This window comes from Aquila chrysaetos, chromosome 6 (assembly GCF_900496995.4).
Source record: "Aquila chrysaetos chrysaetos chromosome 6, bAquChr1.4, whole genome shotgun sequence".
Lineage (NCBI taxonomy): Eukaryota > Metazoa > Chordata > Aves > Accipitriformes > Accipitridae > Aquila > Aquila chrysaetos.
In genome coordinates this window covers 5,711,536-5,733,747 of record NC_044009.1, presented here as the reverse complement: position 1 = coordinate 5,733,747, position 22,212 = coordinate 5,711,536, and the positions used below count along the sequence as shown (strand labels likewise).

Below are 22,212 nucleotides of genomic sequence, written 5' to 3'. Positions count from 1 at the left end.
TTTCTAACCTAGAGAGCTAGGTTAGTGTTTAAAACTCTTCTCGAGTTAGTAGAGCTGTTCTGTGGCTGTGTTCGGTCTCTGAAAGAGACTGTTTCGCTTGGTACGACTACTAGCCAGTCCTTCCCAGTTGAGGACTTACCGCACACCTGCACCCAGAGTTTGGGGCTCCCAGGTTTGCTCTCTGGTTCAAGGTGGAATGTGGCTTCCTGCAGTACGTTGAGATACTTGCTTACAGATTCCAGTTTGCCGCTTCTGCTGTCTGGCACTGCTGTACCTGTCACCTGCCTTCTGATCTTTGTCTGCCTCGTTTCATTTGTCCTGCTCTCCCAGTCCTTCCTTGTGTCTCTCTTCCTTGCTGTCATCGGCAGGTTGTGTCTCTACATGCCTGTCGCACACCTGAGGTTGGGAGGATGCGTAGCGAGTGCACCAAGATGGCTGGAAGTGTTTACCAGACAGGGAGGATAAGGTATTCAGTCCCCCGCTGCCTTCCCAAGCTTGCTTTCTCAGATGGTTTTCCAGATGTCTAATCCCAGATTTCATAGCCCAGCCCAGCTCCTGTTTGATGGGATCTCTTCTTCTCTGTTCATGCTAAATGGGTGAGATGGCATGCTGGAGCTAGGTCTTAATTTAAGCTACAGAATAGCACTGCTCGGTGCTTTGCTGTTATGGCAATCTGCTACACCTTGACCAAATTTGTTGCCCCGTTTTTACCTGTGGCTGGTTTGGAGCTGGGGGAAGCAATCTGGTGCATAGAGGAGAAACCCCAGTACATTCAGCGGTGTGAGGGAGGCAAGAGGTTCATGCATGGTCTTGGAAGAAGCACAGGGAAAGGACAGTATTTCCAAGCTCTGGAGAGTGGCAAATCCGTACAGGGCGAGACTTTGCCAGGTTCCAGCCTCTAAACCAAAAACATTTTAAAAGCCAGGATCAGTATGATTTTGCTGTGCTTAGCCTTGTGCCTGGCGTTGTCTTATGCTAAGGGATGGCATAGAGATGTGGTCAGAGCGGCAGGCTGGGATTCCTCATCCTCTGGTGACTACCATTTTGATTCTCGCTTGGGCTGTCTTTCTCATTTGTCTTAAAAACCTGTATTTTTCTTGCAGCTCTTCCTTGGGACACTTTTGAGAATGAAAGATCTGACTGCCTTCTACATAAATTGATGTTTATTCTAATGACTAAATGGGTTACTCATGTTTCTTTCCTATAGGACAGGCCCCTAGATTTTGCCCCAAACTATAAAGTAGTTATATGGCACTGGCAGTTGTCTGCAGATAGTCACATGAGATTTTAGGGCTTCTCTTTTTTTATTATTTTATAATTTATGAGTGTCCCTGAACTGGTGTCTGTAAGGATAAGCTGACTCCCTGCACAGGAGGAAATTTCACTCAGCAGTGGGAATCTGTGCCTTTGCCTTTGACCAAAGCTGTGTTCCCACCTCCTGCTGACCAGACTATGCTGTCTTCTCCTGCCTGTTCAGAGGTGGCTGGCTGCATTTCCATGGCACGGACCTTACCTTACCGTGAAACACTTGGGGAGGAAAGGTGCTTTGTAACTGTGAGATAATATTCTTTTCTTATAGACAGATCTTTGATTTTGTAATAAAGTACAGTGAACTGTAAAAAAAACCAAAACCTATCCAAATGTAGGTTTCACTGAAAATCATTTAAATACATTAAGGAAACTCAGCCTTAGTTAAAAACTGAAATCTCTTTTAGCAGGTGGGGGAAAGAATGACGTTACTGATTAGACCAAACTTTTCTTTATTACACAAACAGGGAAGGAATTCTCAAAGACAAAAATATGACCAAGACACTTTCCCAATTTATTTTTTTGCTTATGCCTTTTACTGACTTCAATTTTAAATTTATTTCAGGCTCCCTCTGCAGTATCTAGAGTCCAGATATTGTGGTTTACGGGACTAGCTCAAGAAAACTAAAGCCTTAAACAAACTGGTTATGTCACTGTCCAAAAGAGCTACAGTGGGAAAAATAAATGGTGACAAATAAATTACATCAAACATTCTAAAATTTATCTTGATTTCAGATTTGGTTTTGTTAATACACTGTAGAAAATACAAAAATCCAAACATTAAGAAAAAAATTGTAAGACATACAGGAAGGCTGGAGTTGTTAAACTTTGTACAAGCTTGAATTTACTTCTCGCTGTGCTAAGTCCTGTTTCTGCAGCCGTGAATGAACTGGAGCCAGTGGAACAGCTCAAGTGTTTCTGCGTGTGTGTCTCTTCTAGTCCGGGGCCTTAGTGGTTTTCATGGTCCAACTGTGACCCTTCTGCTTCCTTTTTGCCTTTCCTAACAATATTTTGGAAATGACAACCCCTTTCTGTTCTCTTGTCCTCGTGTAAACCACAGTTACCTTTCATCAAATGATATGATCTCAGCAGACGTGAAATAAAAGGTTTGATTTTAAAGGGATATCATTTGCAGGTGTGGAAAAATAAAAGCAGAGGGTGAGATTGAAAAACAGGAGCAGAATGTAGAGGTTCAGGCACCCATTTTGGAGAGGTGTTTAAGACTTACAGCTCCAGCAGAAGCCTCCCAAAGCTGCAGGTGCTTAGAAATTCAGAACTGGGTCTGTACTTTTATAAGACAAATACGCATGTGCATGAACATTTCTAGTTGCCGTTAAGACATATTCTATCATTCCTTCCTGCACCAGCTCTCACATTACAATACCGAAGGTCCTGCTGGTTTCAAGGGGCCAGCTCGGAGAGCAAGGCGCTGCATCTCGGGGAGGAGGAAGGGTGTTAGACTATAACCTCCTGAGAGCAGAAATGCTGGCAGGAGGCATCTCACCTCGGGGAAGTGATCTTCATGGGTTACTAGTTTTATCAGCAGTACATCCTTTTATACAGAGAGAAGGAAGAGAGGAGAGAAATTCCATCCGGCTCTGCTGATTCAGTGGAGTAAAGAGGTGGAATTCATTAGGAAAAAATTGTTTACAGCACAGCTTTAGTCAGAGGTTCTTCCATTTTAACATCCTGCTTTTTTATGATAGATTGTTTGAAAGACAAAACAAGCACTAGGGGCTGCTTGGTGTTTTTGTTTTTATTTTTTCATTAAAGTTTAATTGCATGACTTGTTATGTGATGTAACTTCTGGAAATGCCTGTTGTAGTTGCTTGCAAAATGCTTTTTGATTTGTTATGTTTGAATCTTAGGTGCAGGAGTGTTAAACCTCAAAGAGGTATTCAGACATGCATATAGAGAGAAAACATATATATATATATATATATATATATATATATGAGAGGTTTTGATTAATGAAAGAAAAGAACTGAAACTGCTGTGAGAGAAGAATCTCCTTTATTCAAAAGCTCTTCTGCTACATCACCAGGACAGAGACTGAGGGCCTTAAAATTAGTATAACTATAATTTATATCCACCTTAAGGACACTCTTTGCCTCCTGATCAGTAATGGAGCCTTAAATATAAATGGATCCTCATCTTGCAAACACTCAAATATTTTCTTTACTCACGTGAGGTGTCAAAGGAAGGGTTTCTCTAAGGAAAATGGGGCATTTGCATAAGTACTCACAGCATCAAACAACAGAGAATTTGTATTGCACAAACAACAACAATCACATTAAAATCATACTGCTTTAATAGTTTAGGAAAAAATATAACAAAAACATTGAAACTCTAATGCATGTTGCTGTCTGTATTGGTATCGATTTCATAATTTGCATTGCCTTAATCTTGGGTGGGTGAAGATTAAGAATCTCTGTGTAGAGGTATGTGTGCGCAATAAGCGGGTAACATCTTAGGCAGCTTTCCTTTGCCTGGAAATAATGATTTGAGGGCAGAATGTTTCCTTCATAAAGTCTAGGTTTTGGAAAACAAAAGAGGATCTTTATAAATAAGAATCTTGAAAGGAAAACATCCCTTAAAAAATGAACTGGGGAAGAAAGTGCTTACTTTAAGCAAATTTTCCAAACTTCATGTGCATTGTAAACATGGCAACAGAGACCTCCAAGTGCACAGTGAAACTGACTTTTTTCCCCACTGTCCAACACATCAATTCCCAAAGGAAGTCTGGAATGTAAGTGGTGAAAAAAGGGAGAAAGTAGAAGATGTGTTTGTATTATATAATCTAAAGCCTTTTATGTATAAAACATTTATACCTGTTTAACTTGAGATGTGGTAGTTAAACTGATAGCCTGCATGGAAACAATTATTTTGGCTCAGTTCAAATTAATTAGTAACAAATTTCTGCAAAATCCAAATAAAAATAAGAGAGGTAGCTCTGCATTAAACCAGTACACGTTAATATGAGGTAACTTCTTATACACATTTTAAAAATCCATGTCTCTGAAATAGTGTTAATCAAGTATGAAAAACAAAATACAAGGAAATTCGCTCTGTAGAGCATTTATGAATTAAGGTTAACACGTTCATAAAAGGATAATAAAAATATTAGCAATGGTCACCTTCAGCTGTGGTTCCTTTGAAAGAGAGGAGAGCTTCATCAAAGTAAAAAGCAATTCACTCAGAGCTGGGAAAAGGAATCTCACCTAAAACTTTCCCAGCAAATGGTGGGGCTGAACTGCTTTTACCTAGAAAGAAGTAGGGATTTCTTGCTTCCCATTGGGTTTCTGCTCAACAGTGAGGACTGGTTTTCACAAGAACTATGTGATGAGCATGTCCTCGGATGTGCTTCTGCACCCAGAATGTATGGTTGCTTCCTGCTACAGGTAAGTACAGATTTCTGAAGAGACATACACTTTTTTCCTCTAGTTCTCATCTCTGAAAAGTTTGTCCCTCTAATTTAATTTTTGTCTAGGATTTTTTCAGATTTTGTTACTATACATTATTTGTACATTTGTATTGTCTGAAAATAGTTTGTTCTGGACTGTAAATGACTATCCAACCTGTACACCACAGCAGGTAGGTCTGGAACTGGATTCTGGGCAATTTTGTCTACAGGGCATCTGAACTTGTAGGTGTGTGTTTGCAGGGGTGGTAGACTCGGACTGTCTTGCTATTTCAGGATGCAGAAAAATGCTTCAGTTCTTGCTGGCCATCTTCCTAGTGAGTCTTTTTCTGAACCAGATAGTAACCTAAGCACAGTCCTGGATTGACCCCCTGCTGAGCAGCTTCCCTGTTGTAGAGTGTCATCTTTGAAAAAAATAAATAAAATGTAAAAAAAAGGTGGCAATTTAAAAAAACACAAAACAAAACACCAGTCTTTAAGTGGAAATAGCAGTCTCGCCTTAGAATGAGAAGTTTATTTAGCAAAGAAGGGGATAACGTGGTGGTTAGAGCACAGACAGAAATCTTATCTTCTCCTAGCTCTGACTAAATTGCTATTTGAGTTTGGTCAGGTTACTTTAACTCCTTGTTTTCCCACATTCACTGTGAAGTGAAGAATTCCCCTGTGGCGTGGCATGTCATGAAGTAAAGCTGGAAGTTTGGCTGTTTGGGCAACAAATATGTCTGCATACATGATGATTTTACGTCAGAAATCTAAGGATGTCTCTGAGTTCCCGTGCACTTGCTCATTTTTTTCAGTGAAATAACTCTGGCTTTTAAAACTAGCAAAAGCAATTAGTTCACTCTGGGGACCAATAGGTGGAAACATGTCATTTTAAAAAATGGATTTGGTTGTGGGGATCTCTGAGGCTTTCTATTAGGTTAGAGTATGTGATGTCTGTAGACACTGGGTATGCTCTGTGCTCTGAGAAAGCCAGAGCTCGTTCAGCCCCGTGATCCTCATGCAGTTGGTCTGATGGCATTAAAACGGTCTTAAAGTACTGCACATCACTTCAGCATAAGCATATGTATGAAATGGACCTATAATGCATAATTGTAACAAGTAACTAGAATACTGCGTATGCACTTCTAAAATTGGCTGGGTTAATAAAATGTGCTGATTGCTCCCTGAGGATATCAAGGGACTGGATGATATTAGTAAGGGTCACCAGTTCAAATCTGGGGCAAGTTAGCAGTGACTGCAACAACCATGTTACATCCCTGCATGCTTTTCCCTAAGTTTCTCGTAGGCAGGTATCTGTATCAGTACAAGGCCTACTTTGTTGGCAGCACAAAAAAAGGTCAGCTCCAAAAAAGGAGGATGGCTGTATGTGATTGTGACATGGGGCTTCAGAGACTGCAGTGCTTTCCTAGTCGTGCTTGGGATTTCAGTCCCCTTTCCTGTATGAGTTTAAAGCACGAAGCTGCTCACCCATGTCCTCTGGATTCACAGTCCTTCTGTCACACATCTTGCAAATCTGTCACCTTAGTTATGTATTGGAAGCAACAGTTAAATTGAATATTGTGTTGTATTTTTTAAACAAAGATGGTTGATTTTTAAGTTTTCCAAGAGAAAAGAAAGGTGGAAATATTTGGCTATTGCTCTTGCGGACCACTGGTTATGAGGATTCAGGCTGCCAGTCCAGGTCAGAGAGCATTTTCTACCTTGGGAGGCAGAGTATCACCAATATACCTGCACAATGCTGCTACATCACTTTTGAAAAGAAAAGGCAACAGTCTCAAGCAGTAAGATAATATGAGATCACCACCTGCACCTCTGGGTGAGCAGAGGCTTCTTGGCTTTCCAGCTTGTGCCTCAGGGCTGAGTGCTGTTTAGCAGGGGTCTCGTGAGGGTGTCAGTACACTCATGTGTGTAGAAAATTGGTGGTTTCTGGCTGTGCTCTCTGCAACATCCTGCCCCTCCAAGACACATGGGAAGCCGAACGACATGACGTGCTGAGCAGGAGGGCAGCTTCTGGTCAGGCGCTTGTATTTTTGCTGCCTTAGCTGCTGTTATAAATTCCTCACTCCGGCCTTTCACTTCTGATATTTTTCCCTTGGCCAAATCAAAGACGGTTTTGTTACCTCCGGCTCCCTGCGGATGCGGCAGCTTCAGGCAATGAAATATGCTCCAGCCTTTAGAGGGAGGACAGGGGACCCGCTGCTGGGAATCTGAGGTGGAGAAGGGTTCCGGGAACAGGACTGAGGCTTTTGCCTTCGTTTCAGCCCTGGCTGCGTCCGTGTGCATGTGCAAAAACAACAAACCTGCTAGTTGTGTGCCGGGAGAATAGATGAAGGTGCTTGAAAGTGCTGTGGGATTTATAATGTGGAATGAAAAACACACAGCAGCGTGTGGAGGCTGGCACTGAGATGTGGTTGCTCCTCCTTGCCACTACCCACCTGCGGAAGTAAGGTCAGCGCAGCTCCTAAATTAATATATACTATAGTAAGATGGTTGAATTAGGGAGCAGTTGTAGTATTTGTGCCTAAAAGGAACAAAGAGAGGTAGGTGGGATTGCCTGAGGTTCCCCTTGGACTAGATAGACATGGAGGAGCACAGTCCTAGTGACTGGACATGGATATTTAAGAAGTGAGAATGTGCTTTAGGCTCCTGGAACTTTTTTCCCCATTGTTTTTCCAGTGGTACTGAACAAAATTGGGATTCCACATCCCTGTTTTCAGACCATTCAAAAGCTTGAATGTACCTGTAGGACTAGTACTGAGACCCAGATGACAGTCCTTGGTGCACAGGAGAGAGAAGAGATGAGCATTTTGCTGGAGTCTGAGCGGAGCTGTGGAGTTTGCTCCTGTGGCTGCTAATGTTCAGCGTTTGGAAGTGGAGAGTACTGAGCCGCCTCTGATCTCTCGTACGTAGCTGTGTTGCTGCTCTTGAACCTGGGAGCCCAAAAGTGCTTCTTTGGTCTTTGCTGTTGATGGTAGGAGCCCTGAAAGACTGCAGTACAGCATATGGCAGGCTCTAGACTTTCACAGTTCCTGGACGAAGCCCTCTTCTGCCCCCATGAATGACTACGCTCACTCTTGGGTGATGTTTGGGAAAAGAGGAGCGTGAAGCTCAGCTTGACTGAGAGGCCGTGCCAAGGATTAGGGAATTACAGTGAAGGGTAGAAATAACTCTTCAGATCCTGCAACACGATCGTTGTATTCCCCCCGGGGTCTGGTTGAGGGCCATAGGATTTGTTTCAGAGCTTAGAAGTTGAGGGATGTTTGGGAGGTTCCCCAAGGCTGCTGGGTCAGGGCCCTTCGCACTCTGTAGGAACTTCCCTTTTCCCCACATGTACGTCTTCAACCGCGGCTTGAGCAGCTGCTGTTTGAAGTAGGAGGGAAGGGCGGGAGTTTCTCTTGGAGGGGCTGCCCCTGTCAGCAGCCTCAGACGGGTGGAGGGGGGAATCTGGCCAGCGAGCAGGCGAACGCACACAGAAATGATGCTGGAAGCCAAGGCTAGTCCTGCTGATGTGGCCCTTTCTCCTGCAGCGGATCATAAAATATGGCTCAAATTTTCATTACGGCCTCTATTGATTATCTTTTGGGACAGATGAATTATAGGGAACATTAAATTAAAAAAAAAGGGAAATATTTGAATGAGTTTGGGAGGTCGATGCCAGAAAGGCTGACGCACCAAGCCTTACCGGCACTTGCCTGCTTCGTGGGCTTGCTGGGCCCTTCCTGTGGTCCTCCTTGGGGGAGCGCCTGTCCAGGGAGCTCCCCTTGTCTCTGGAAGCTGCCCTTGGGGAGCAGCAAGCTCTGCAGTGGCCGTGGGCTATGCCTAGGGACAGCCCAGATGTGGAGGCGGTGGTGGCTGGAGCAACTGGGTGCTGTTCCCAAGTCCTGGCTGATGCCACATGCTCTGCCTTTGCTGGGAGGTGGCCCTGGGGACCTTCCAGTTAAACAGTACTTGATGGGTGTCTGGTTGGCACCTATCTTGGGATTCTCTAACAAAAGGGGAAAACAAGGGGCTGTGAATGGGAAAAGGCCAGGTCATTGCGTTTGGAGACAAATGTGGATCTGGTGTAAACATATGCGTGGGAGTGAATAGTGAATCATAAAAGTAGTGATGGGCTTTCAAAGGTTTCCCTGCTTCCCTGCACCAAGAAAAACAGCGCTGCCTTCATCTCTTCTACGTTGAGGGGTCTGTACTCCTCTCTCCAGGCTTCATCGAGTGCAGGCGCTGATTCTTGATGTGGTTTGTGGTCAGGGACCTTTGACTCCAGGTAAGAGAAGCGCCAGGATTGAGTCATCCCACTGCTAATGTGGCAGATTGAAGTCAAACCAGAGGAAGAGAGATCTGGCTCCTTGCTGGCTCTGGCCAGCTCTGATTTTGAGGATGATTGTGGAACTTTGTTCTTGTGGAGTTTCTGTGCCTGTTCAGCTTTTCGAGGTTGTACTGTATGCCACACAATGCTCTGCGCTCGTCTGCAGGAGATGGCCTGGTAAGGCTTTATCCTGTGCTCACTTCTCTGACTGTATTCCACCAGAGTGGGTGAAATCCTGTAACCTGAAATGTCATCAGCACGCTTTCAGCAGCTGAAAGTGGGGAATAATGGATGTTACCTCTTTCAAAAGAGCTGCAGTTCAGAGCACTCTTCCCTTTCCCGGTGGTAGCAGGAGAGTCCTGGAGCAGACGTTCACAGGAGCTGGGTGGCTTTAAAGTCCCTTCTCTGCGCTTTGTTCCTGGGGTTTTTTTCTGTCAGTCAGGCTGGCAGCCAGTGCTTCTGAGGAATTCTCTGTTTTCTTTTCTAAGATTGAGAAGAATGCAGCCAGGGTCCCTCTCCAGCCACCCGCCTTCACACGCCAGCTTGCAAGACAAACATCCCCCCCCAGATACTCTCCTGCATCTGGACATGGGGTCCTGCGTGGCATGGTCCTCGCCCCGCGCTGCTGCAGACTGCCCCGAGGAGACACCCCTTCTACCCTCACCAATCCCCCTGCCTGCCACCACTGCCAGCTTTCCTCCTGTGGGTCAGAACAAACACCCAAGGCGTGATCTCTGCTTTTGAGACAATTGCATGTGTTGTGGTGGTGCCTTTCATTCACACATGTGTGCAGATTCCCATTTGTCTGGTCATGTGGCCATTTGGCAGGGAGTTTAGCCAGCTTGCACATCTGCGTGTGCTGCAGGGGCAGAACCGTCTCTGCTTGTGCCATTGCCCGCACTGCCGATCTGGAGGAGCACAAGCGCTCCGGGTGTGCGTGCTGTTCGGCTGCGTGCAAAACGCCTCGTGCATTCTCTGGTGTGTTTGTGTGACCTTTCAAACAAAATCAGCATTACTAAAGTGCGAGCGTTCACCTTGCTTATGGGAGATTTAGGTGCCAGTGGACGGGGCCACCTTTGTGACTGCTTAATGCGCGCTTGCATGTACGTGTTTCACTTCCTTGCAGATCTCTGCTGATTTCACAAGCCATCCACAAAGCTTTGGCTTCACCTGGGCAAATGCAAAAGGTGGTGGTTTCCATGGCTTCATGGCCTAGCTCGAGCGACACACCCTTTTTGTGTAAGCTGGCTCCCTGGAGTCGATTGTTTTTTGGCAAACAGCTTCATAAACTCCTCCAACAATTAAACTGAAAAGAAAAAAAAAAAACACAACAAAACCCATGCATTATGGAGTGAGACAGCAAACAGGTTGGAGCAACTCCCCCAGCCAGCTCCGTCCCCACCAGCTCTGGAGCTAGCCCCAAGCCCCCGGTGCCAGGCAGGGAGGAGAGGAGCCCCGGCTGCACTTGCTGGACTTCGTTTTGGGAGGTGCCTCTGCTGCTCCAACCCACCAAACTGCAATGAGCTAACAAACATGAAGGAAAAGGTCATGTTATTCACTTTTATTTTTTCAAAGCTGCAAACATCCCCCTCTCTGGGAGGGGAGGCTGCACAGATGCCAGCTCTGATTAATTTAAATATTTACCAATCCCATTTTTTTTTAATTGTGTATGTTTGCGCTCTGTTTGTGTCCCATAAAATACCTGGTGTTTTGGGCGTACCCCGTTTGCAGGGTGCATGAGATCACACTGAAAAAATGCAGTGAAAAACATTTTCATGCCACGACACATCAAATAGGATTTTGAATTAAGATGAAGATTTTTTCCCCCTTTTTTATCTCTGAAGTTTGGGTGAAAGGGTTTTCTTTTTCTGTTTCTTTTTTTAATTCTTTTATTTAACTAGGAAGAAAAATCACCATGGAAATCCTTTAAAAGTTACTTTTGCCTCGTCTCACCGTGTCAGACAATGAAGGCAACTGTTTGTGCTGGTCAAAGCACCCGTTAGCGTGTATTTCTGTGCTATTGTCTTGATGGTGGTTTGTTCCAGTGGGCAGGCAGTGAGCAGGGGAGAAGTCTTGGGTTTGAAAGCCAGTGCCAGCTCTGAGCTCCTGGGTGAGCGATGGCAGCTCCGCTCCTTTCCCTGCCCGTCGCTCGTCTGTCTGTCAGACTTGCTCTGAGGCAAGTGCTGTCTTTTGCTGTCTGTGTATCCCTGGCATGGGGGTCTTGTCTCATTTGGAGCTGCTGGGGTGCTGCTGTAAGACTCACAGGCAGCTTGCCCGTTGTGCTTTTCAGGGGAGGCGACCGAGATGAATGAGTGACTCTTTGGTGGGCCTCCTGGTACCCATTGGGCACAGAGACTCGTGGGTTTGGGTGCCCCAGAGCTGAGCACGGTACAGGAGCCAGTTTGGACACAGGCACATCATGGCACATTGTACTCTTTGGTATGGGATTTTCTATACGCTTTTGGCCATGGACGCTTGCAGTCCTCTGGGAGGGAAGTTTTATTTGCGGGTTCAAGCAATGAGAGCATTACTGACATTCACCCCACCTCCTTTTAATTGTTTTCCGTGCCCATTGGGTCATAGTCTGATCCCAGCTCCATCTGGGAAAGTACAGAGCTGTTCCTTGGAAAAATGGAGCATCTCTAAACTGAGAGTAGCACTGCTGGGATCAGGATCCAGCCACCTCCTCTCTCTGCTGTGTGGCTAGCAAGCCAGGCCGAGTTTGGCCCAAAGCACAAGTCTTTTGCAGGGGCTTTTTGTTTTAGCACACCTATAAAGGACCACAGCTCAGACCTCCCCACTATGAACAGCAGGTCTTTAAGCTCTGTGTCGGGAGAGGTTTAGGGGGACAAGGAGGCAGAGCCGGTAACACTTCTGGAAGTGGGGCTCACGGACAGCTGGAAGTTGGCACACGAGCCAGATGTCAGTGTTGGGATGCCAGGGGCACAGCTGCCTTTTTGAAAGCCTTAAGGCTGTCACTGGGGCCAGGGTAGGATGTACATATGTGTGTGTCTGCTGGAGGGGGGGATTTGCACTGCTAGAATTTGAATACTTTGTTCCTGCTCTGCTGTGGGGAAAGGAAAAGAGAAGGGGAAAAATCAGGGTGGGTGTGCGGGGAGGGCAGCAGTTGTCTCATCTGAGCCATTAGCCAGAATTTGAAATTGGACCTGTTACTTTTGAGGAATGTAGGGCAGTGGAGGAGAGATGTTGTGTGAATGTGCACGTGGCTCTTGCTTTGGTGTCCTAGGAAAATGCCAGAGCGTAGGATGGCAAGGAGTAGTAATTACCCCACAGCTTCAGCTCCACCACTGCACTCTTTGATCACTTATTACTTTTCTATTCCTTCTGCTTCTTGCTGTAATTGTTACAAAATCTCTCTGCTTTGGGAGGGGTCCAGCACTCCAGGGCCCAATTGCATCTGCCCTGATTCAGAAAGTGGGTCACGCTGCTTGGTCTGGGAAGAAGATACTCATCTTGCTTAGCATGATATTTATTAGGAGATAGGGAAGAGAATGCAACCACGCTGTTGCCTAGAAAATTGCTCTGGGGGGGATAGCGAAGGACTTGTGAGGGCAGAGCACAGAAAGTTCTTGCGCACCCAGTGCCTGCTGAAGCTGTGCCACGTTCCCTGCGCCTGTGTTGCCTGCTTCCCTAACAGCGAGACCTGGTGCGGATAGATGGCAGGACGATAGTGGAACTGGGGACAAGGGAGGGATTTGTAGCTGCTCACTCAGCAGCTGCCAGGAAGTGATGGGCTCTTTACCTTCCTTGGAGTAGAGGCTGGTGGGAGTGGAGGGAGGGGGAGACCAGATCTGGGTTGTTCATAAAGCCGTGCTGTTTTCACAGTAGCAAGCAAAGACCCAACCTGGTTGGATTTTGCTGCTGGACACATGACCAGCTCTGCTCCTGCACCCCCTCCAAATGCATGGCAAGGATGGGTACTCAGTGTGTTGTGTGACACTGTGCCCTGAAAGGCAAGAGCTCCCCTGGTAAGAGCAATTAGAAAACCTGGATCCAAACCCTAGAGTAATTTACTCTCTGCTGTATCTATCTCTCATTAAACAACAGAGAGAAGGAAACACAGTAAAAGAAGCAGATGATGATACACCCAGTGTTGCTCCAGCAGGGTCTCACAGTAGGGACTCTGCCACAGACCGCCCTACTCGTGGGGGGTAGAAAAGCGCAGCTGATCCTGCCAGTCTGGCTGGGCCTGTGCTGCTGCTTGCTGTGAAATCACCCTCAGGATTATCCAAAGGAAGAACTGGCAACTCCAGTAACTTGGAGGGCCGGATCCTCAACTCGTTTAAATTGGCATGACTTCACTGAAGCCACCGAAACTGCACTGATTTTACACCAGGTGAGGATCTGGTCCAGAATCTTCTGAAAGAAGACGACAAAGAGGGCACAAAACAGAGGTTTGATAGAGCCCACTTACAAGCATGGGGACTCCTGAGCTGTCCTGAGTGGGCAGTGGGTCAGCAGTTCATCTCCTTATGTCTTGGACAGCTTCGAAGGGCTCTGAATTCTTGTGGCCATGGCAAATGCCAAAGCACAGCTCCCTCAGGAGGATGGGGGACCCGCATCTTTGCCTGCACTTTGAAATACATGTTGGCAGGGTTTGGCGGGAGCATCCAGTGTTGTCCTGCCAGTGTTTCCTGCTCATGGCTTTTTAGTGGCAGCGTGGTGAGAGGGCTCAAAGACACAGTGAAGACCCTCACCTTTTGATTTGGCCTGTCGTGAACCCTGCTAGGATTGTTCTCATGGGTCCTCTAAGCCTGGCCCATCTTTTCCTGTACGTTCAACACCACATGTGATGCCGTTGGCTGAGGCAGACTGGCGGCTGTGGCTTTAGCCTTACATCACTGCCACCGCAAGTTTTAATTTCTCCGAGCCTGTGAGGTGATGGGAGGAGAGTTTCCACTTCAAGGAAGGAGAGTAGCTGGTGTCCATGTCCCAAATGACTGCTCCATTGGGCAGCGTTAAGCACATGCCTCCAGAAATTCTTGGTTCTCAGTGTGGCAGGCCCATTTTGTTTTCCCAGCTCTGCACCTCATTCTTAGGTGGGGGTATTATGAGATGTATGTAAGAAGGTACGTTGTTGTGTGTTTTTAGAGGAGGTTGTTTGCCGTAGCACCAGGCTCTTGAGACCTGCAGGGATGCCCAGAATTTCCTCCAGCCCCTGGCACACACTCACATCCGGGGTGGATCTGGACAGGGTTTTAGCAACTCCTGGAGCAGCAGCTGAGGGCCGGAAGTGAAGAAGGGATAAAATATCCAGCTGAAACTCCTGTAGGATGTAATTACCTGAGCTGGAAGCTTGCCAGGACAGCAGGTATCGTGCATCATCTACTGGTGGTATCAGAAGCACCCGGCCTTGCGGCAGAGGTGGTCATGAGTGAGGAGTGACGTTGTTTGTGCGAGAGACTGGACCGCTTCCTCAAGGGTGCCTCTGTGGGCATTCAGCATAACGGCTTTTGAAGTCACTTGGTGTTTGTTTCCGTGGTTGTTCTGTGCACGTACCCTGGTGCCTATAAAATGCCCTTGGGAAACTACAGCCGATAGATGGATGGCCCCGTCCTGACGCTCATTCAAATGCTCCTACTTTTCAATTTAGAAGAAAAGAGGAAAAAAGCTAAAACAAAAAAAAACCAAGGAAAAAAAAAAAAACAAAGGAAATTGACTTCCCAAAAATTACACTAAGCTAACATTTGAGGCCTGGCACAAATCCATCACAGCCAGGAAACTCAGAATTAACCAGTGCACTCCCATGGCTGCCGGGAGGGGCGGCGCTCCGGCAGCGCAGGCTGAAGCTTTAGAAGTTGGGGGCTTGGGGATGAAAGTCCTCCACATGTCTCTGAAGCCCAGCAGAAGGTGTTTTTGTGCACCTCCGTGCATGCAAAAAAGCAGCATTAGATGCAGGGTCAGCTTTATGCTTCGGGGAGAGGGTTAACACCAGGCTTCTGGTGCTGGGATCTGACAGCTGATACCAGCACCTGACCAGGGCTTCTCGCACCAGGACTTCCCCCAGTGGGCTTTTTGTTGGTGGAGCAGGACAGTGATACAGCAGGTACCTGCAAGCTGCCGCTGAGGAAGCTCGAGAATTTACACCCTAGCCCAGGTTGCAAGCGAGGACAAAGTCGACTCTTCTTCGTTCCCACTTGCACATGACGCAGCATAGCATAAATCATTGTGATTGACAGCTTCGGTTCAGTTCAGGTTAGAGGGAAGGGAGGGAAGCGCAGGTCAGGCCGGGGGGCAGTGCTGGGGCTGTGCGAGCAGCTGGCCCCGAGCAGGTCACAGGAAGAGGCTCCGAGCAGAAATCGTGGCTGGTGCAGCGGGTCAGAGGTGGCCTGAGCTGGCAAAGCGGGATGGAGGGAGGCTTGCAAAACACCTGCTGCGTGCTCCTTGCCTTGGGCTGATGCTATCGGTGCTGTGTGTTTGCGAGGACTCGTTTCACTCATCGGTTTTGAAAAAGAACGGGCTGCTGTACCTACTGCTGCAAAGAGGCTGGCACTGTGCTGAGAGCAGGACAAAGGTCCAGCCGTGCTTCTGCTATCTCCAGCCGTGGTGGGTTGCCAACCTGCTTTTGCTGTGAATTTTCACGGCTTTGGGATACTGCAGACAGAAGACTTCATGTCAAAGCTTTGATAGTATCTCATTTCAGAGGCTGGGGGAGGTTGGGATGTGTTAAGGCTGAAAATATTTACAGGTTTTGAAGTTGAAACGCAAACAGGAAAAGCCCTTTAAAAAGTGAGTGTAGTGGATATTCAAAACAGGGATTGCCATGGAAACGCCACAATATTTGCTTAAATTGACACAAAGGTTGCTGGTTGCAGGGTTCTGACTTCTTTGGCTCCATTTTCTTTGGCCCAGCACCTATCACAAATTGATCTCAACAACCCTCTTTTGTTTTGCTTCTTTTATTTTTGTCTGATGGAAATTAAAAAAAAACACCACCAACAAAACCCTCCAGTCTACAGATCCCACCTCACAGAAGAGTCTGAAGCTTCTGAGCTTCTGTCAAATGTTGGAGCCTAGGACATTTTTTAATTTTGTAAGTAAAGTAAAAGTTCTTGTTCTTTTTAATCTGTGTATTTATTAATTTCCTCCAACGCAGGAAATGGAAGGGAATTGTCTTAACTGTCTAGGGAGAGTGTGGAGAAGGCTAAAACGTGTTGCAAAGGTAGCAGTGTGCATCCAAGGAGCACAGGAAGGGAAGTGGGACTTTTGTTGTCCAGCTCTTGGACCAAAATTTGAGAGATTTAGTTTTGGTTCCCAATTCTGCCTCAGATTTGCCAAGTGACCTTTGACAAGTCACTTAATTACTGGGCGCCTCACTAAACTGGAAATAATAATTCTTCCTTTATCTCGTCTGGTTATATTTGTAACGTCTTTGGGGCTGAAGAATTCCATTTGATGTGGGGGTGTACAAGACTAACGATAGAGCTCTGTTCTACTGGTAGTTGTAAGATGAACACAAGTGAATGATTCCCCCACAAAGGAGGGATGACATCATGATATCTCACGTGTGCAGAAATGCTCAGCTGGCTTTGGGGGGAAGCTCTTTGCAATAAGTGGCTTAGTACTGTAGGCTGCTTCTGCAACTGATTGACCTGGATTTTTTTCTGGGGAAAGTTGGAGTGCGTGGCCCACCGGTTGGTCACCTAGGTGGTTTGTACCTTGACTTTTGAGTTGCTAGCACCACATGTGGCAGAGAAGACGACTGGGATGCAGTGTGTTTGGCATTGTGTGAAATGCCTTGCCTTGCTGGACTGTTGAGTGTGACCAAGGGCTGAGGTCTGTGGGTGGCTGTGGCATTTGAGGCCGGCGTCATCGCTTATGCTCGTGATTCACCTGAGCTCTTGTACTGCTCAGTAGGGAATATTCATTTCCTTTTGAAACTCTCCTCAGGGCAAAGAGACTTCACCAAGTGAAGGGAGGCCATCAAATTCACACTGTCTTCACCTGAGACCACCTCCAAAACAAAGAACCTGACTTCTCTCCTGGCTTTGTACACTGGAGTGAACCTTGAAGCCTGTGAATTCTCAGTTCAAGGTACTGGCTTTTGTTCTGTGATCAAATGGTCTGCTCTGAAGTAGGACTGGAGTGAGTGGTTTTGACTCTCCAGAGGCTCCATTCCAGTTCCTGGGAAATCTCTAGCCTATAAAGTTTAGAAGAGCTGCTGAAAGTCATTGGTTTGGGTGGTAAATGCATGGTGGGGTGTTGGTTTGTCTTGAGCTGGCTTACAAGTAGGACTGGGTTTACCCCTGGCATCACTGCCCATTTTTGCACAGACATAGGCACCCAGCTGACACAGCAAAGCGCTGGTTTGAACAGCTCGCTCTCTTAGCCTCCTTCCTAATGAGCTGGTGTGCAGTATTAACAATTAGCTAAGTAGTATGCCGGAACAGGCTAGCATGGGAGTCCCCTGGGTAAGTATTGTGTGGGACAGTTTCTGATTGACTTGTTTCACAAAAGAAGAGGAGTTTGAGGATGTCTGTGGTCATGGTGGGAAACTCAGAAAGGTTGTGAGGGGGTGGGACTCTGTGTTTCTAAAAGCCATTTTACTCTCTTCACTGCTTGGCTCCCGTCACAGCCACTCAACAAAAAAAAGGTATGGCACAACATGGCCTAGAAGAAAGCAGCTGTAGGATACCAACAGTGGGATAATGTATTCCTTCTCAATGGTTTGGGAAATTGGGAGGTACCTGGTGGCACTGCCGTACTGCTGCATATAGAAGGGGCTGAGGATCCTCACTGTGTCTGGGCTTTGTATAATGTTATGTCTGCTCTGTAGCAGGTAGAGGTTTTGTCGGGGGGTATCTCCGTACTGTGTTGGCACTATTAAATGGTGATGATGCCTGAATGAAGATCAACAACCTGAAGTCCCTGTGGAGGTTGTGTGTCACCATGTTCTCTGTCTTTTGCTGCTGTGCCATAAATGATACTTGGGCAAAGCAGTGTATCCAAAGCTGTTGTGAGTTACAGGTACAGCTGAGACCTGAACTAGAAGTATCAGGTTGGATGAACTGTATTGGCTTAGCAAGAGGGAAGACGAGAAAAGTCACGGGGTAAGATGTTGGTCTGGGGCTTCAGCTATCGCTGTCCATCTCTGGCTGTGTGTGTGGCGTGGGGGAATTTACTCATGTTCTGAGTGTCCTACCTTAAAGAGCAACAGCTGTGATCCTCTAAGGCTCAGCAGGGCTTAGTGTTTGCCACGTGTTCAGAGCCTACAGATCTGAGTGCTTTCAGTAAACCTGCCAGTAAATACAGTATGCTTCAGGATGGGATATGGATGAACTGTGCCTTCCCACACCTTCCTAGTGCTAAAACTCCTCCAGGGTCTGGCATGCTTTATTTGGAAAGCTTGGTTTTGAACTATTAATGTAGGGAACTCTGGCCTTTATCCCTGCGTGGGCTGCTCTGGTGCCTGTGTCCCCTTTTAGAGCAGTGGCACACGCCTTCCCAAGCCTCCAGAGGCGAGAGAGCTTCCCAAATTGGAGCCCTGCCTGAGGGAATAGGGTAGTGGAACATGAAGAGCCTTGAGGTTTTACCAAATAAGATACAAATTCTCAGGTTTGAATGCAGCAGGTGAATTTTCCGCCAAACATCCTTATGTGCCTCTCTGGAGAAGCCTATCATCCAGGGGGAGAAAACTCTGCTGAGGAAGCTGCTGCATAGGTTCTGGGTCCATTTTTCCATCAGGGGGCTTTTCCTGTGGCACGTCTCACACGTTTCTGCTGGTGTAGCTCCTGGTATTGAAAGCCTTGCATGTCCATCTGACATGGACCTCGGATGAGCAGGACAGGACCTCTGAGACAAGAAGGCAAGAGGAGGAGACTGATAGATCAGGAATTCCTTAAGTGCTGAAGTGAACCTTAAGGTTCAGGTTCTTGCAGATCGGTAATCCTTTTTGATGTTTGCCTTCTCCTTCTAGTACCTACTGGGTGCATTGCCTATACAAAGTTGAGTGTCCTTCTGGGTCTGTTTTCTGAGGGACAGAAGCTCATGAGAGACAACAGAAATATTTCCCTTGACTCCAGCTGTTTTCTGAGGTCCCTTTAGTTCTACAAGCATCACTTCAGTGAAGGAGATGCATTTAGCCTTTCAGGCATGTGGCTTTGTGATCGCTCATGCTCTGGACTAGAAATCCCCGTGTTCCAGTCTTCAGCCCTGGAGCAAGTTGTATGGCTTCTACTTTCAAAACAAGCTCAATTTACTTTGGGCTACAGAGGCTGTTTGCACGTTCTCCAGAGCCCGTCCCTAGGCTGTGATTGCTTTTTCACTCTCTGTTTATAAGCACAAGCTGGTTGTTTAGTCCTAGAGCTATAAGGGTTGGAGGGAGTTTTCTTGTTCAGTTGATGAAGGGTAGCCTTTTATGCGGAGAAAAAAGCTAAAAAAGATGTGGGAAAAGGCTTAGAAATACCTGCTCTGTCTGTGTTTGAATTTGCAAAATATTTCCCCTTGCTTCAATCCTAAAGTAAAGCTAAATTTGGGGGTTAAATTGGGCTGACTGCATTTTTTTTTTTTTTGCAAGGATCCTTGGGATCACTGCATAGGCACAATTGCTAAGGGAGCGAGGTGGGAACTCTGCCTTCTGCAGAACTGCAGCTGGCCCAGCCCAGCCAGCCCTGACGGCTCAGATCCTGAGCTGGGCTGGCGAATATGAAACAGCCTTGCAAAATCATTGTGGAAATTTACCCGCCTGTGTATGAAATCAACTTGCCTGCCTTTGCCAGGAGGAGTTTAACTTGCCCATTAAAATATACATCTATTTATGTATTACTTGTTCTGTGAGAGAAAATTTTCCCAGGCAGTTACAAAACTCAGTCTAGACTGTAACATGTGGCATCTGGTGGTAACATGCCATATACATATATCTGAATACAGTATCTACTGTATCACCCTGGCTGGGAGTTAATAGCACATATCTGGATTATAGCGAGGTCTTTCCGTTTACAGTACGCTCTCACTGGATAAAAGTTTGGCCCGGTTCCTGCCTGCACTGGTCTGAATGGAGCTCTACCCTGCCTGCTTCCATCCAGATAAAGCAAGGCAGGCATTTCCATGCTGCCTGTTCTGACCTGTGGCCCCATGGTCCACCTAGGCTGGAGGCAACAGTTCTTGGGCAGAGCTCTTCCGGTATGGCTGAGTTGAGGAGAGGGAAGATGTTAAAAGCCTGTCTGGGATAAGAGCAGGGTTGTCACATCCATCTGCTCAGGCCCTGACGAGCAGCTGATCCATATTGTTAACATATTGCCTGCCATATGGGCTAGCTCAGCTCTCCAGGAACGCTTGGGAGACCTGACCTCTAGTGTGACAAGATGTGAGCATGAAGGACGGGTTGACAACAGCCCTTGGGTCTCGGAGTGTGAAACCGTGTTTCAGCCACTTCCGCTGCCTTCCCCTGCGCTCACTCGCGCGCTGTCTCTGCCTGCTTCTCTCCCTCTCTTTTCTCTCTCTAAGGGTTTTTTCCTCCCTCCCCTGTTTTCCGCATCCCTGGTCTGCGCTAGATCAATGACCTTCACTCATAACCAGACTGGACAGTTCTGACTCCCTCCCCCGGGCCTTCGATCAGATGTTTGGTTGGCGGCTGTGGAAAGCTGAATGGGGGGAAGTCAAAGGAGGGGAAAGAGGCTCATGTGTTCGGCAGGCCTTATAGCTGTCCTTACCATATCTGGTCTGGGAGTGGGACTGAAGCCTGATCCACTAAGGTCCTTAGCACCTCCTGCTTACTTGGATAACAGCAGACGCCAGTATAGTCTCCTAATGGAGGGCCAAGTCCAGCAATGGGTTCTAAGGTTGAAAAAGCTCAGAGGTTCAGGGAAGGGTCCTGATGCCAGGGTTTCAGGAGGGAACACTTAAAAGGCTTTTGAGAGATGCAGAATGATTTAGTTTCAAACGAAAGGTAGGCACAGCCCAAAGCCCTTTCAGAAGCCCTGCTATGCCCAGCAGCTAGTAATTTGGCACCTACCACCGTCCACATGAGAGAGAATAGTTGTCAGAGGTGCAAAAGCTGAAGAGGTTTTCTGGCAGTGAGGAAATCAGCTGGGCAGGATCCCTCCCAGGTATTGAAGGAGCTCTGAGTACAGAGCCTGTGTGCAGTGAGGTGCAAGCACAGAGCTCACGTATATGGATATGTGGAGCAGCTTAGCCCTGAAGAGGCCCAGTGCTTAAGTGAGGGCCAACAGTTGCCTGGGTGACTGTCATGCAGGAGACCAGCCTGCCCCAAAAACTCAGATGGAGAAAGTAGTGGAGGAGACAGGACTGGGCCAGGCCTTCATGGGTTCAGACCTTGCTTTCCCTGCCACCCTAAGTTGTTCTTCTGACTTCATGGTATTCTCAGTCTCCTAGAGCCATTGCTGATGAAGGTGGCCATCTCTTTCCTAAGGCTTCTGTCTTCACGCTTGAACTTTATGGAGGTTAAATCCTGGCGCTATTAAAGCAAGCACGAGTTTTGCCATAAACCTCAGTGGAGTCAGGATTTCAGCCTTGGCTCCTCAGAAGAGGATCAGGATGTTTCCCAATCTTTCTTATCCATCAGCTCTGTCAGACCTGTGGGCACGACTTATTTGTCTTTTAGTCTCCCCAAGTAAGGGTTGCCTTCTTTTTAAATGCCTGTCCTCTGAAAATCAATATCCTCAAAAAAGCTGTGATTTTGCCCTACTGCTCCTCATAAAGGTTTTAGACCAGTTTAGGTGCTTTTATCACTCTCCTTCCCCATATACCTGCAATTGCAATGAGCATTAATAGTGTTTATTTGTAGAGAGGAGCCCACTGAGGTATTGCAAAATAAAACACAGTGATGAGTCGTGGTTTATTTACTCAAGCTTCACTGATGTAACAAACCTGATTTTATGCTAATAATGACTCAGAAGTAGAGTTGGGAGGAGAAGCCAGATCTCCTGATTCCTTTAACCATCTGACAGTATTTCTTCCTGTCCTTACTAGATCCAGCAGCAGTTCTCTCAGCTGGGATGCAGGCAGCAATTCTGTGGCACCCTGATGAAACAGCTAGCTAAAAGAAAAAGTTAATAGTGCTTTGCCAGTTTGCAGGCTTCCACTAAACATTTAGGAACACTTTCAACTCTGGTAGGCACTCTATGTGGGGCCATCTGTCTGTCCGTCAGGCAGCTGTCCAGCGGGAGCCAACAGGGATGCTGACCTGCTGGAG

The 22,212-nt window shown here is 46.9% G+C and overlaps 1 protein-coding gene across 7 annotated transcripts in view; it reads left to right on the top strand.

Moving 5' to 3' along the window:
* CASZ1 (castor zinc finger 1) overlaps positions 1-22,212 on the top strand; it is a 212,556-nt gene that overhangs the window by 19,494 nt on the left and 170,850 nt on the right. For 4 of the 7 annotated variants that reach the window (XM_030017674.2, XM_030017668.2, XM_030017669.2 and 1 more), the window contains exon 2: positions 16,950-17,093. The exons of the other annotated variants lie outside the window; for them this stretch is intronic. The gene's annotated coding sequence lies outside the window, so the exon portion shown is untranslated. The remainder of the gene's footprint in view (positions 1-16,949; positions 17,094-22,212) is intronic. 7 annotated transcript variants of the gene reach the window in all.